Source organism: Podarcis tiliguerta (assembly GCF_965153285.1).
Source record: "Podarcis tiliguerta genome assembly, chromosome: 1".
NCBI classification, from domain to species: Eukaryota; Metazoa; Chordata; class Lepidosauria; order Squamata; family Lacertidae; genus Podarcis; species Podarcis tiliguerta.
Genome location: NC_139534.1, coordinates 110,647,530 through 110,663,257, shown reverse-complemented (window position 1 = coordinate 110,663,257; position 15,728 = coordinate 110,647,530).

Here is a 15,728-nt window from a genome sequence, read left to right as displayed (position 1 = left end):
ACAGTGGCCAACCAAATGGCTATGGGAATCCTGCAAGCAGCACCCAAGCAACTCCCAGAAACTTCTATCCAGAGGCATACTGCCTCTGACAATGGAGGTAGAACACACCCATCATGGCTAGCGAACACTGATAGCCACATTCTCCATGAATCCTTAAAACATAACAATCACATCTGTAAACTTTATATTATAGAAAGTAGTCGGATATAATTCTAATTGTTGTTGTTGTTTAGTCATTTAGTTGTGTCCGACTCTTCGTGACCCCATGGACCAGGCACTCCTATCTTCTACTGCCTTCCGCAATTTGGTCAAACTCATGTTAGTAGCTTCGAGAACACTGTCCAACCATCTCGTCCTCTGTCGTCCCCTTCTCCTTGTGCCCTCCATCTTTCCCAACATCAGGGTCTTTTCCAGGGAGTCTTCTCTTCTCATGAGGTGGTCAAAGTATTGGAGCTTCAGCTTCAGGATCTGTCCTTCCAGTGAGCACTCGGGGCTGATTTCCTTAAGAATAGATAGGTTTGATCTTCTTGCAGTCACTGCCTTGTCGTGGCGAAGGGGCTTGAATAACTCAGAGAAGCTATGAGCTATGCCGTGCAGGGCCACCCAAGATGAACAGGTAATAGTGGAGAGTTTTGACCAAACATGATTCACCTGGAGCAGGAACCAGCAAGCCACTCCAGTGTCCCTGCCAAGAAAACTCTATGGACAAAGACGTAATTCTAATACAAATGAATATTTTGCACTTTTTAAAACCAAAACAAACCAAAACTAAGAGGCTATTACTGTCCTGCTATTGTTTTGCCATAACATCAATAGGCTTTTGATTTATTCCTTGTTTAACCTGCCTGGCTGGAATCAGGTCACTGTCAGTCATATTTTCCAGACCAGACCATTTGGTTTTAATAACTGTCCCAGTTAGGTATTAGGTTCGTAGTTAGTCCTTTCATCCAGCAGAACTCTCGTCTCAGACACCTTGCAAAGTAGGCCCACCAGAATTCCTCATTCGGCTTGCAAGACTATTTGGGGGGCAAGCCATGCCCTTCTGCCTTACATCTGACATAAGAATGTGGCTTAGTCAAAAGGCCCTTTGTGGGACACGAGGAAGGAAGAGACGGGAAGAAACACTGTTGTGCAAGCAGGAGGCCTTGCACAGGAATACTGCTGAGGGGATTCATTTGTTGAATCCCAATTTATGTTGTCTGTGGGCTATTACTTCTGATGTATCTCTCACCTTTCTGTTGAAACTTGCTGGAGAGCATGCATGCATATCTCAAAGACCCTTCCCAGTTAGCTCTGCCTAGCCACATGCAGGAAGATGCAGTTTGTATACCTGCCACAACAAGGGGTTAACTTCATTAGGCATAGATTATAGCAAGCCCTAAAACTATGTGAGTACAAGGAAGAAGAAGAAGAAGAGTTTGGATTTGATATCCCGCCTTTCACTCCCTTTAAGGAGTCTCAAAGCGGCTAACATTCTCCTTTCCCTTCCTCCCCCACAACAAACACTCTGTGAGGTGAGTGGGGCTGAGAGACTTCACAGAAGTGTGACTGGCCCAAGGTCACCCAGCAGCTGCATGTGGAGGAGTGGGGATGCGAACCCAGTTCCCCAGATTACGTGACTACCGCTCTTAACCACTACACCACACTGGCTCTGGAAGCTGCAGAGCACAAAACCATTGCTCCTTTGACTTTCTATTAATTTCTATTACATCAGCAGGGGTGAATTATTATTTTTTGCTACCTATATCCTTCAGTCATCTTTAAAACAATTAAGCTAAATACATGCCCAAGAGAAGAGTGACTATGATAGTTTGTTCAATGTCTGGAGAGCCTCTAATCCTACAGGAATATAAAATATCATACAAAGAATAGATTGTGGTACTTTCCCCATGTTGAAAAATTAAATTTAGAAGGATTTAAAAAGCACCTAGAGAAAACTCTCGACAGATGCAATGGCTCCAGAGAACCAAACCTACCAAATGTCTGGAAGTTAGAGCTTTAGTGTAAGGTGAAAACCTCTAGCTATATCCTCGGAAACTGGCTAAATAATCAAAATTCTTTGCTCTTGGCTTCACATGCAGGTATATTAGTAAATGACTGGGCAAGATGAGAAATTACTCAATAGACCAGCATGAATTGTCTTGGAGCAGTGATGCAGGTGAGATGCCTCTATGAAGAAGGAAGATTGCACATTGCAGGAGACAAACCCCTGGAAGAATGTGACCCAGAGAAGCAGGGCTGTCAGGGGCAAGATTTATTCCATGCCCTCTCATTGGACACTTATTCCTAGCCAGAGAAGCAAGGACAGCAGTTGCTGACCTCAGAATACACTGAGGTGACGTGTGGCGAGTGACTCTTTATTGAGGGGGATAGGGGCAGCTGTGTGTGGAGGTAACAGGATGTTCTGGGAAGTGTGCTGTTTTCCAGGTGCAAAGATTCAAGAGATGACAGAGAAGTTGCCAAGTCTCATAAAGCTCACTGACCACAACCCCTTCCTTCTGATTCACGAGGGTACAAGCAATACTGCCAGACACGGCCTTGGACATATAGCAAGGGAAGTGAGACTCTGGGCAGGAAACTGAAGGGTCTGGGGGTCCAGGTGCTTTTTTTTAATCATGCCTTCCTGTTGAAGGTCATGGCCCAGGAAGAGAGAGCAAAATACTAAAAGCAAGCCAATGATTTTGCAGGTGGTGTCCTCAAGAAAGGTTTGGCAACTTGGACCACGGTGTCTGCTTCCTTTTGATACGTGTGTGTGTGTGTGTGTGTGTGCGTGTATTACACAACCTGCGTCTAAAAGCAATCCATTCATATGCCGCAAGAGCTGCCTTATTTTCTATCCATTGATCAAAGAGGGCCATAATATTATCTTTCCAGTGAATCCATATCAGTGACAGCACTATTTTGGATGGCATTTTGTCAGGGAACTGCCATCGGAACTGGAGGCGGAGAGAAGGCTCCAGAGGGATGCCGGAGAGGGTCCCAGTAGGGAGAGGGGCAGCCCATCCGCTGGGGAAGGAAATCAGCGTAACACCAGTGGAGAAGGGGGGCAGATGGGGGAATCAGAGAGGTGGCTCCAGGACTCCTCGCCGGAGACCAGCGGAGAGAGTACGGGTACTCCGTTGCCCACACCCTCCCTGCACAGAAGACTTCCGCGCAGGGAGAGTAGGAGAAGACTGGGCGTCAAACAGCTTTTATGCTGGAAGAGGTTCAAGAAATGCCCACTGACGGATTCTGCCAGCGACTGAGGCAGCCACGAAACTTGAGGCTGTCCAGACAAGAAAGGGTTCAACCAGGTAACCTGGCCAGGAGTGGTGGCAACTTACGCACGAGCAACCCCTAGAACCATTACTCATATTCTTGACCATCTGCTTTCTGAAGAGTTATGCTGTTGTGTTCAGTTGCATAGTATACACCTTAGAATAAACTATAAGGAAGTTTTGCAGGAAGAAATGCACAGATTGTTAGGAATAAACCTTTCCAAAAAGAACTGAGAAAATCCACTCCCTGGTGCAAATTAAATGAGGTCACAAAGTTGATTCATCTGAATAGAGAACAATGTGTCGCTGTCCGCTTCATTTACAAATGTGAGTAGAGAAATGTGAATTGGACATGGCATGATAATATTATTTATGAAAGATTATGGCCTGTCCAGGGAAGTCCAGAGCTTTCATACTGCACTTTGCAGATAATGACTTTCCTCATTATAATCAGAAACATGCTGGTATTAATGTCACTATATTACTTTGTACCCTGGTCAGTTTCATTCTGTACAGACAGAGCTCAATAATAAGGGATACACACTGCCCACAAGATTCAGCTTGTGTCTGTAACTGCAGCTTTGAGAAGCAGCCGAATCTATTTCAAAGCTGCTCCGTGTCTTTCCAACTTGACTCTTTATTCAGAACCAAATTAGATTTGTAAAAACAAAGCTCCCTCCCCATTCACTATAATGGGAAATATTTTAAAAAATGGCTATGTGTTTTTTCCTTTCCACAGAAGTGGGTGAAATTTGCAGGCATGTTTACCCCTTCTGAGAGGCACAGCTCCCAAATTTTAGAAAGGTAGCTGCAATGGTTCTCCAGCAAGGGGAAAGTTTTGGGTGGGTGCAACAGGAATCATAGAGGAAGAGGGTGGTGGAAGGAAAAAATGGTTTAGAGGAAAAATATCACTTTCTTGCTTTGTTGATCATTCTGTTAGGGCAAGTATTTCAGTTTGCCATATGGAAGAATCCAACTCTTCTCTCCTCATAAGAGGTTCTAGGAGTTTTCCAATATCAGGGTAAAGGAGGAAGGAGTGGGGGAAAGTGCTCTTGTGCAAGTGAAAGCCCTTGTCTGAACCTTCACTGATAAGGCTCATTAATTGATTCCCACTCCATGGATCACAGGGAAAGACTGGGATGGGAAAAATGTCACTCTCCCAGGAAAGACTCTTTAACTCCAATAGGTACTGGCAGAGGTAGGCTTCTGGCCCCCAGCATGGATTTTTGAGGATACAGCCTCCTTTCCCTGGGAGAGAGATATCTGTCCATTGACTTTGATAGCGAGAAGGGTGGTGGTGGGATTCATGCAGAAAACAAACACAATTTTTAATCCAGCCCACAGATCACTGCAACAATAACTATAACTATAACTATAACTATAACTATAACTATAACTATAACTATAACTATAACTATTTATTCATACATACATACATACAGACAGACATACATACCCCGTCCATCTGGCTGGGTTTCCCCACTGTGATTGGCATGTGCTGGGGAAATCATTCACCGTGATGAAAACTTAGGGTGCATTCAGATGTGGGGAATATTGTGTGAATTTACCTGACAATAATAATAATACCAATACTAACACTTCTGTGCTCTAATGTTTCTTTCACACTGAAGTGCATGTGGTATGACAGAGAAGATCCAAAACCAGGAAGGATCAAGTATTTGAAAAAGACTGGAATAAATTTTTACATGACTTAAAGGACCACTGTAAACATCTAAATTCACTAGCAGGAATGTGAAGATGCTTTTAATGTGAAATTCTTATCATATGGGGTTTTTTAAATGGAAAAATTAGTAACTGGATAATTTAAAAGGATGCAGATAACTTTGTATTATAGAAAGGGCCCATGGAGGAAGGGAGGGAAATCCGATGGTTCTACGGAACCTTTTATTTTTTTGGATGTGTGAAATGGTTAATGTAAAAATATACTAAAATGTGAAAACTAATTTTATATATATATATATATATATATATATATATATATATATATATAGTACTTGTTGTATTATGCAACACCTATGAGAAGTCCACAAGCACAACAAGCACAACAACACACTCTCCCACTAGCTTGAACATGTGTGAGTGTTGGTTTGTGTGGCAGCTGCTACCTGAATCTGAGGAGCAGCATGCGGCAAATATTTTCATTCCCTCTCGATTTCTAGAAACAACAGAAGGGAAGATGCCTTACACAGAGGGGAAAACATTTTCAAAATATGCTCCTATTGTAAGGATGAATGGCAGCCATTCAGATATGCAAGAGAAAGCAAAAACGATGCACTAGGGATATCTCAGAGATGGGAGCTGAAAGCGCTGTCTCCTCCACATGGCAGACAACAACCTGTACTGATCTACCTCATAGTCTTGGTCAGGCTAGAGTTGTGTTCCCCAACATTGCGCCCTCCTGCTGCTTTAGACTACAACTCCCATCAGCCCCAGTTGCCACAGCTGGAGTGCACCAGATTGACAAAGCTGCCTCGGATTAAAGCAAAACCTTTACTTATACAGATATGAATTCTGAAGTCACTTCTGTGACTACCTCTTTCTCCCGCTTTCAAGCTTTCTGCTTCTAGAAGAGTTGCAAGCTGGTGGCAAATTAGATCTTTCTCAAAGTAACTTACTTCTCTGGAGATGCCCCTTTAGGTTGTTGTGATACATGCATTGAAGAGAGCATGTAACTAAAACTCAGTGTGTACTGTGCAGTTTTGGAAAGCTTCCACAGGAATTCATGAAGGGTTTGTTTGCTTCCTTTCAGTTCTTGGCTGTCAGATAAATATTTCATTTATTTCAGCACGCAATATCAGTTAACAGCTTGTTAGGAAGAAAATGCATATTAAAGGAATCACTTCCATGTTCAATAGGGAAAATGTGAAGGTTCACTCCCCACCGACTTTGCATTGATTTAGTAACCCAATATGCAATAGTAAAACCACGCCGACTTTGGGTAGGATTCTGCTTGCATAATGGGGTTTGCCCACCTCCACCCACTTCCTGCGCTTCAAGAAATTGGCTTGGAGAGGTCAGGAGACCTACTAGAACAGTGCACAGGGGTGGGGAAGAGGGGGTATTGAAGTGATTAACATTGCACATAGGGAAGCAAATGGGATGAATAAAAACTGACTCTTTTTGAAATAAAAGTTGTTCAGTCCAAAAATATGGTTCAAAAGCTTTACTAACATAACTTTACTCCAAAACAACTTAAAACAATAAAGTTACATACAGATAATATCATATGCTCATTCCAGCATAGGCAAAATAGATTATGAAATATCTTCCACCCAGAGCTAAAAACCAAAGCTCTTCCTTTCTTCCAAGCAGCCTCCATTAGCTGGAGGCTGTTCCCTGGACAGAGGCTTCAGAACAAAAACTCACTCCACCAAGATAGAGACCTACAGATGAACATATACACAGACTTGTAATAGTATACCGTATTTTTCGTCCCATAGGACGCTCCGTCCCATAGGACGCACCTAGTTTTTTGGGGGGGAAATAAAGGGAAAAAAAATTTCCTTTATTTTCCCCCCAAAAAGCAGGTCGGGGAAACCTAACCAGGTCGAGGAACAGCGGGATGGCGGCGATGCGCCTTCCTGCTGTCCCCCCAGCTTGTGGGGCTGGCAGATGTCTGCCTGGCGCGAGGGGCGCTCTGCTTCAGGGCACCCCTCGCGCCAGGCTGCAGGCTGCTATCCGCAGCGTGGGGAGCGCTGCTGGGACCTCCTGCAGCGTTCCCCATGCTGCGGATGTCTGCCTGGTGAGAGGGGCGCTCTGCTTCAGGGCGCCCCTCGCGCCAGGCGGCAGGCTGCTATCCGCAGCTTGGGGAGCGCTGCTGGGACCTCCTGCAGCGTTCCCCATGCTGCGGATGTCTGCCTGGCGCGAGGGGCGCTCTGCTTCAGGGCGCCCCTCGCGCCAGGCTGCAGGCTGCTATCCGCAGCGTGGGGAGCGCTGCTGGGACCTCCTGCAGCGTTCCCCATGCTGCGGATGTCTGCCTGGCGCGAGGGGCGCTCTGCTTCAGGGCGCCCCTCGCGCCAGGCGGCAGGCTGCTATCCGCAGCGTGGGGAGCGCTGCTGGGACCTCCTGCAGCGTTCCCCATGCTGCGGATGTATGCCCCGCACGGGGGGCGCTCTGCTTCAGGGCGCCCCTCGCGCCAGACTGCAGGCTGCTATCCGCAGCGTGGGGAGCGCTGCTGGGACCTCCTGCAGCGTTCCCCATGCTGCGGATGTATGCCCCGCGCGGGGGGCGCTCTGCTTCAGGGCGCCCCTCGCGCCAGGCGGCAGGCTGCTATCCGCAGCGTGGGGAGCGCTGCTGGGACCTCCTGCAGCGTTCCCCATGCTGCGGATGTCTGCCTGGCGCGAGGGGCGCTCTGCTTCAGGGCGCCCCTCGCGCCAGGCGGCAGGCTGCTATCCGCAGCGTGGGGAGCGCTGCTGGGACCTCCTGGAGGGCTCCCGACGCTGCGGATGTCTTCCTGAAGCCTGGAGAGCGAGTGGGGTCGGTGCGCACCGACCCCTCTGCTCTCCAAGCTTCAGCGAAAGCCTGCATTCGCCCTATAGGACGCACCCAGATTTCCCCTTCATTTTTGGAGGGGGAAAAGTGCGTCCTATAGGGCGAAAAATACGGTACTTTTCAAGTGACTGAGGCATCAGATATACAGTCCCATGATACAGTCCTACTAATCACTAATGTGTTAGGCTCTCTGCAGCTCTTGCTTAGCTTCAGTGGAAGTTTCCATGCCATGCTACACAATGTAGCTACAGACATATTACAGAGTTGTTATTTTCCCCCCATTTCAATGTACATTAAACAATTATAGTGGTACCTCGGGTTACAGATGCTTCAGGTTACAGACGCTTCAGGTTACAGACTCCGCTAACCCAGAAATAGTACCTTGGGTTAAGAACTTTGCTTCAGGATGAGAACAGAAATCGCGCAGCAGCGGTGCGGCAGCAGCGGGAGGCCCCATTAGCTAAAGTGGTGCTTCAGGTTAAGAACAGTTTCGGGTTAAGAACGGACCTCCAGAACAAATTAATTACTTAACCTGAGGTCCCACTGTATACTTAACTGGGCAGTTCATTCTGAGAAACCCAAATGCTGGCCCTGATGGAACATTCACCTTAGCGCAACACAATTCCTCTCTCTGTGTGGTACTTAACTAAACGTTACTCAAGAGTGTTGTTGTTTAGTCGTTTAGTCGTGTCTGACTCTTCGTGACCCCATGGACCAGAGCACGCCAGGCACTCCTGTCTTCCACTGCCTCCCGCAGTTTGGTCAGATACTCAAGAGTAGCCCCGGTGAAATTAATGCACCCAACTTAGTCATGTTCTTTCATTGTAATGGCTCTACTGTGAGTAAAATTTCATTAAATGTCACCCCTTAATTAAAAATAACACAAACTTTCAGGAGCAGCAAAGCAAGTATTAAAACCACATGTGTTACCTTACCTTACCTTAAGGGCAGTCAACCTGGTGTACTCCAGAAGTTTCAGGACTGCAACTACCATCAGCCCTAGTCAGCACAGCCAGTGGTTAAGGATTATAGGAATTGTAATCCATCAATACCTGGAGGGCACCATGTTGGCTACCTCTGGGTAGCCTTTAAGCATTTTAAGTGCCATTGATTCCAATGGCAGAGCAAAGCATGCATTGAAATCTCCCACTGGAATCTACAGGACATTAAAAGAGGCCAAATTTGGCTGGATTGTAGCCAAGATTCAATTCTTTAATGGGATAGTACCCTGTCATGTAATGTCTACTCTTCAGGAAACCTTTCACTGAGCTAATAATTAGATTAAAATTACATTGCCAAAGCTCGTTTTCACCTATTAATATGCGCAATGTGATTCCCCCCCCCCCCCGCTTGAAATCCATCAGTTCCAGAACACAGCTCTTCTATACCATTGTGACAGTAAAATTAAAGACATGGAAAATTGCTGCAACTTTACTTCTGACTATGTGAAATACTACTATAATTCACTGAAGATACAGCCTTGCAATCTATTTATAGCAAACTACATTATTAATGGGCTGCAGGGTTTTTTTTTTAGAATGCTGACCAATAGGAAAAGATACCACCCCCCCTTCTCCATTTTATGTACCAAGAGAGACAAATAAGACATTTATTTTTATTCTGTATCCATACACCCCACTTAGCTTGATATTTGAAATTTGTTGTGAAACAAAATCACATCATTTCCCAGAGAACATGCTTTAAGGCTCTTCATTGCACCAAGGGGACGTTTCAAAGTGCGTTGAATGTCTAAGCAAAAGAACACCAGTGATTTTTACCAATTGCTGGATATTTCTGCATATGTTCTGCATATGTTCCATCTAAGGTTTAATCTCTGTTTAAAGAAATGTGTCTAACTTACATAATAGACATCAGCATATCACCTTGGCCTTGTGTGGTATAAGGGAAGGTAAACAGCACTTAACAAATAAAAGCTTCCAAGTTGTATCTAAAATGGCGTTCCTCCATGGAGACTGTTGCACTCACATCAGGAAAAATGCAAAAATAATCTCAGGACCTGCCAAGGGCAGCTGATTGTCCACTGTGAGAACTGGATGCTAGAATAAATGGGCCATTGGCCTGATCGAGGAGGCTCTTCAAATATCCTTATTCCAGTTTTATGGAAACTTATAGGGGTAATCATAGTGTCAGAATGAACCCCAAAGGTCATTCTGTCCAACCCACTACACACACACACACGAGCTGGTTGTGACCAAATGCCCAGTTGAGTCTATACTAGAAATGATCAGGACCAGCCCTTTGCAAATGAACAACTCCTACCATGCACTCTTCCTTGCTCCTAGATGTAAATCATTTGGTTTGATCCTGTGTGGTAGAGTTTTAAAAAAGCCCATAGCCAGCATGACCTAACATGGGGAGAAAACAGCAAAGACCCGATGAAGAGAGCACAGCAGAGGTTAGATTTTCTGACAATCCTCCGGAAAAACAATCTCTCAAAGGACTTGTTGATGGCATTTTACCATTGTACTGTTGAGAGTGTATTAACGTATGGTCTGTGTGTGTGGCTTGGGAGCTGCACAGTCAGGGAAAAAACAATGCTGTCCAAGGTTGTGAAGACTGTGGAGAGAATAATTGGGTGCACTCTTCCCACCTTGGATCAAATCTATGCTTCCGGGTGCCATAAGAAAGCTGCAGAGATAGCGCAGGATAGTGCACACCCCGGAAATGATCTCTTTCAGCTTCTGCCTTCTGGAAGAAGGTACAGGGTTATAAAGACTAGGACTAGCCGCCTGAGAAACAGTTTCTATCCAAATGCAATTTTGGTTTTAAATGCAGTGTAAGGAGTCTCTAAGGGAGTATATTGTATTTAAAAGTGGGGTATCAGAGTTTTTAGGGGGCTAACCAGGTTGGGATACCTGGGATAGCAGGCTTGTTGGTTTTTGAATGTTTTATGTAGATTTTTCAATTTCGTTGTTCTGTATAGAACAATGACAACAAAGATTATTGTATCGGAAGGATCTTTCCTTCCATTGCGAAAAGCAGGGTATAAATATATTTATTTTTTTAAAAAAACCCACCCCCCTCAAGGCCAAGCCAAATCACATGCTGCTGTTCTCCATCAATGTTACCTAAAGGGTAAAGGGACCCCTGACCATTAGGTCCAGTCGTGACTGACTCTGGGGTTGTGGCGCTCATCTCGCTTTATTGGCCGAGGAAGCTGGCGTACAGCTTCTGGGTCATGTGGCCAGCATGACTAAGCCGCTTCTGGCGAACCAGAGCAGTGCATAGAAACGCCGTTTACCTTCCCGCTGAAGCGGTACCTATTTATCTACTTGCACTTTGATGTGCTTTCGAACTGCTAGGTTGGCAGGAGCAGGGACTGAGCAACGGGAGCTCACCCCATCGTGGGGATTCAAACCGCCAACCTTCTGATTGGCAAGTCCTAGGCTCTGTGGTTTAACCCACAGCGCCACCCATGTCCCTTATCAACGTTACCTACTGTCTCCCAATTCCTAAGGTTCATTTATTGACTCCAGTTTAAAGCCATGCCTCCCAAAACTAAACAAAGGGAACTGTCCACTTCATAGAACCACTGTAGTTTTCAAATAATCTTTGGTTATTTACAGTCTCCTCCTCATGTACTGTTTGAGAGCTGTGGCTGTGGAGAATTATACAGGAAGTATTTTAAGCTTGTCTCATATTTCATCCATCCATCTACCCTGTGAAACAGAAAAGAAGGGGGGGGGAGGGAGAGAGAGGAAGAATGTTAAAAATATTAATAAGTGAATTTGGTTGCCATGGGAACTCATTGTCTCAGGTGCTCTGTTCCCATACACTATTAACCCCCAAGCTCTTATTTATTATTCAAGGGAAGTAATTGACGGGGGTGGGGGGAGTTTGTCACAGGGAGGACAAGTCACTCAGCTGAATATGATTCATTTGCATGCAATGAAAATGAATTTAGGAAGGTGGATCACAAGCATCCCTAAACTGATCTGCATTTGGGTGGCTGCAGTTTTTGTTTGCTGTCAATATTGAAGATATCTGTAAAAGTGGATGGAAGAGACAGCAAACTCAAACCACAGCCCTACAGCCACGACACATGGATTTAAAATATTTGTGAAGGGATTTGTGAAGACATGCTTTCATGCATGTCTAAATATATATTTTGTTCTAAAAGGGGGGGGGGGGTGGGATTGGAAGAGAGGGAGAAACAATTAACAAGATATACTGCTTGGGCTGTTGGAACCGTTGGGGAAATTACAGCAGATTTTGCCCTGGGCATCAAATCATGGAATGTTCTAGGTCATGTTAAAAGGCCACATAGATGGGACCTGTCTCATAGTACGTAGGGGTAAGGGGGAAATTCAAACTTCAGCCACCATCAGAACTGGATGGACAATCCAGGCAAGAGGATAATTGCTAAGCCAGTCTTGAAGCTGGCACAGTGTCTAGGCTCATTGCCATCACAGCAGAGGGACTGGCTTGCCATCCAGCAGATCCCAAGCTGGGTTATCTGCTCCCCATCTCTGGAACAACCCATTTTGAGGTCTCCAGCTGACTGCCAGCAGCAAACATCCCACCAGTGGAACTTCCACCTGCACTTTCAATGGGCAGAAGGAGAACTTCCATCACTGTTGGCTGGTGGGAGGCCAGCTTAGCCAGAAGAGCTCAGCAAAGGAACACTTACCTGAAGCCACCTCACCCCACCAAGTAACCACAAGGGAGGAGGGGAGGATTACTCTGTAAAGGAAGGAAGACAACTGAACAGTTTGTTTTTCATGTATGGGAGTTAACAGAATCCATGGGAATGTCCATAGGTATATTTTCTTCAAGATACTGATAGTTTCCTGTATGCTTCTGAATGCCAGTTGCTGGGAACCTCAGGTGGGCAGAGTGCTCTCGAACTCAGGTCCTTCTTGCAGATTTCCCACAGGGATCTAGTTCTTCTGCTCTTAAAACTAAAAATAAAACAAGAAGAACGTCAGCAGACCGCAGTCATGAGTTGTGACAGTTCTTTGCCCTTACTGGGAAAGTATTGTCCTCTGGTAGAATGTAGGGACAATTTTTGACCTAACGAGCTATTTTTCTACACATCTACAAAGTGTGCCGTTTCATTTAGGCCCTGGACCAAATTAGAATGATCCTCATTAGTTTTTCACACAACCTAGGAAGATACTGCTTTGCTGCATATAACATGGATCTTTGAAACACCACTCAGCATTCAGCAAGGTTATCTGTTTTTTAAACAGCCACGGCTTCCGAGAAATCAGCTTCTCCTCAACTAGGAAATGATGTGCGCTGATTTTGTGTAACCTGAAGCAGAAGTTCTTTGGTAAACATTCAGCCGTGTGCCAGCCCTAAACATTTAATCTAATTCAGAGATATATCCAAGGTTGGACTGAACAGCTGATACATATTTTCAAGGAGCAAAGATTAGCCACTGCTAGCACAAACTACAAAACCTATTTGAAGTTTGCATGGGATAGTTTAGCTTGGCCTTAGCATGTGCCCTCTGAAAGTCTTTCCTTTAGTTTCCTTTAGCGATTTGTCCATTGCCTTATAGTACAGACAGATCCAGCGTGCAAGCAAGAAAATCTACCTATAGGTGGCAGCAAACTACTCTGCAAGGTGAAAGCCAGGCTTTTCAATTACCTTCAATTACTGGTTCATAATCACTTTACTTGGGTAAAGAGAAATAGTGTGGAGAGATGATCATGCAGTGGAGGAGTGGGGGAATGGGAGGCTAAAGATATTGTTGAACTAGATCATCATTCTAGTTGTGGAGCTTGAGACCGACGGGCAAAACGGGCCTGAAAGCTAAAGAATGGACAGCAGCTGCACATCACCTGAGTCTTGCCTTCAGACCATTTACTGATCCCTACCTTTAAATCTACCCATTTGGAATTAAGTGGCCTGGCCTAAATGCCAACACACTGCACTGCTCAAGGCGAGAAGTGATGCTGTTTCAAATGTATTTGCTTTATGATTTTAGCATTTGTTTTCCTGGTTTCAAGCACAAATATCTTACCCAGGCCTCTTCTTAATCTAGAGACGAGTGAACTAGTCTATGGATATTTATGGCACAAAGTTCTAATCATGCACCAGATATTAGGTGGGCATGCTTCAAGGCGCCAATTAGCCAGTGCATTAGGTTTCAATGCCTGAAAGTGATCACAGTATGTTCTATTGCCGTGGTCCCATTATCTTCTGGTCCTTTTAAAGAATCATTGCAGTATTTAAAAAAGATTAAATTCAATTTATTGAAAGGCAGGCCATTAAACCCTTGATATGCTCTGCATTCTGCCCATCTGATTTCACAGCCAAAACCTGATTTCTTACATAGATAATAGAAGCTAATGAAGGTAGATGCTATTAGAGAAAACCAGGGTTCAGTGATCATCAGAACCATCAATATTTGCATATTAGCCCCCAAGGAGTTATTTGCATAGGACATTTGGTTTGTTAAGGAGGCTACAGCAGTCATGAAAGATTTTTCATAGGATTATTCACATTTGGGGGAAACTGTAATGCCCCCCTTGCCATGTTTAACAATAAAAAAGAGAACTCATTGAATAAGATTCACCTTTCATTTCTGGAAGTAGGGTATCATTACTGCATGATCAAACAGATGGCAAAGAAGATAAGACTCTTGCTCCTCTAATGGTTGAGGAAAAGGTGGGGTCAACAGGCAATGCTTGTGCTGAAAATCCATCTTTTGTACACCAGGGGATGTGCAGACTTTGGCTTGCAGGATCTACTTGGGCTTTCCCTAGATCACCGAGATCCACCAACCAGAAGCAGCAGGTGCAAAATAATGGCTTAGGAAGGTGACAGGGAATAGCAGCAAGTCAGAACTCTGGCTGATCTGCTTCAAATCAGGAGAGAGTAGCTGGCATTCACCTCTACTGACCACGAAATACTGAAGTGTCTAATGTCTGTCCAAAGTCAGAACCATTAGAAATATTCAAAGCTAGGAGATGGAGATAGTGCTTAATGTGACCGTTTTCCAGACTGCTGTCCACACTACTCTACAGGAGCCCTGGTTTCTTTTGGATAAACACTACTTTGGATCGCCATTCATTATGTCTGAGTTTTGTAGGGTTCAGGGAGAAACATGGCCTGGATAGCTCAGTTGGTTATAGCATGGTGTTGATAACACCAAGGTTGCTGGTTCAGTCCCCGGATGGGGCAGCTGTATATTGCAGGGTGTTGGACTAGATGAACCTCAGGGTTCCTTCCAATTCTATGATTCTATAGGGTGGAATTCAACACTGCACTATTCAAATTGTTTTTCTGTGCAAGCATTTCACCTTGCCCAATGGATTGATCCTCCCTCTGGAGAATTTTAGGGCCTTTTCATTAGAATCTAAATAAGACTGTGTTATGTTAGGGCCACAGAATACCCATACTCTAACCAAAATAGTATTTCTTATGTTGGTTATATTGATGCAGCAATGTGGGCCTCAGATGTATAAAGGTCCCCAGAAAAACAAATTCCTTTTTCTTTCTTTCTTTGGTCAGTTCAAAGAAGCATATATGAAATGTGCAGCTCTGGGCCATGAAAAGTCAGCATGTAGAGTTCTGCTTGATGCATTAGAGATCACAATCTGCCCTGCTCTGTAGACTATTTTGTTTAGTAATCCAGACATGCCAGCAGTAATCCAAATGATTCCAGAATTTATAGATGCAATCTCGTGCTGGATAGCCTGGAATTCTTTCTTATTAGTGGAGGAGGGTTGCTATGCTTTAGCCATCAAGACTGCTTGATCCTCATCCATAGACTAGTATAGCAAAAAGGATATTTTCTCCTGGGAGTTACTGGTATACATCAACATTGTGGTACAGCAGGAGGATCACGATGGAGAAATTAACTTCTTGGGGTATCAGTGTAGTCACGATGGTCCCTTTTTCATGTTTTTCTTCCCCTGGTGCTGCTGACATTTCCTATACTTCCAGAAGCTCTTAATGATGGAAGTGGCACACTTGTAGGCAACA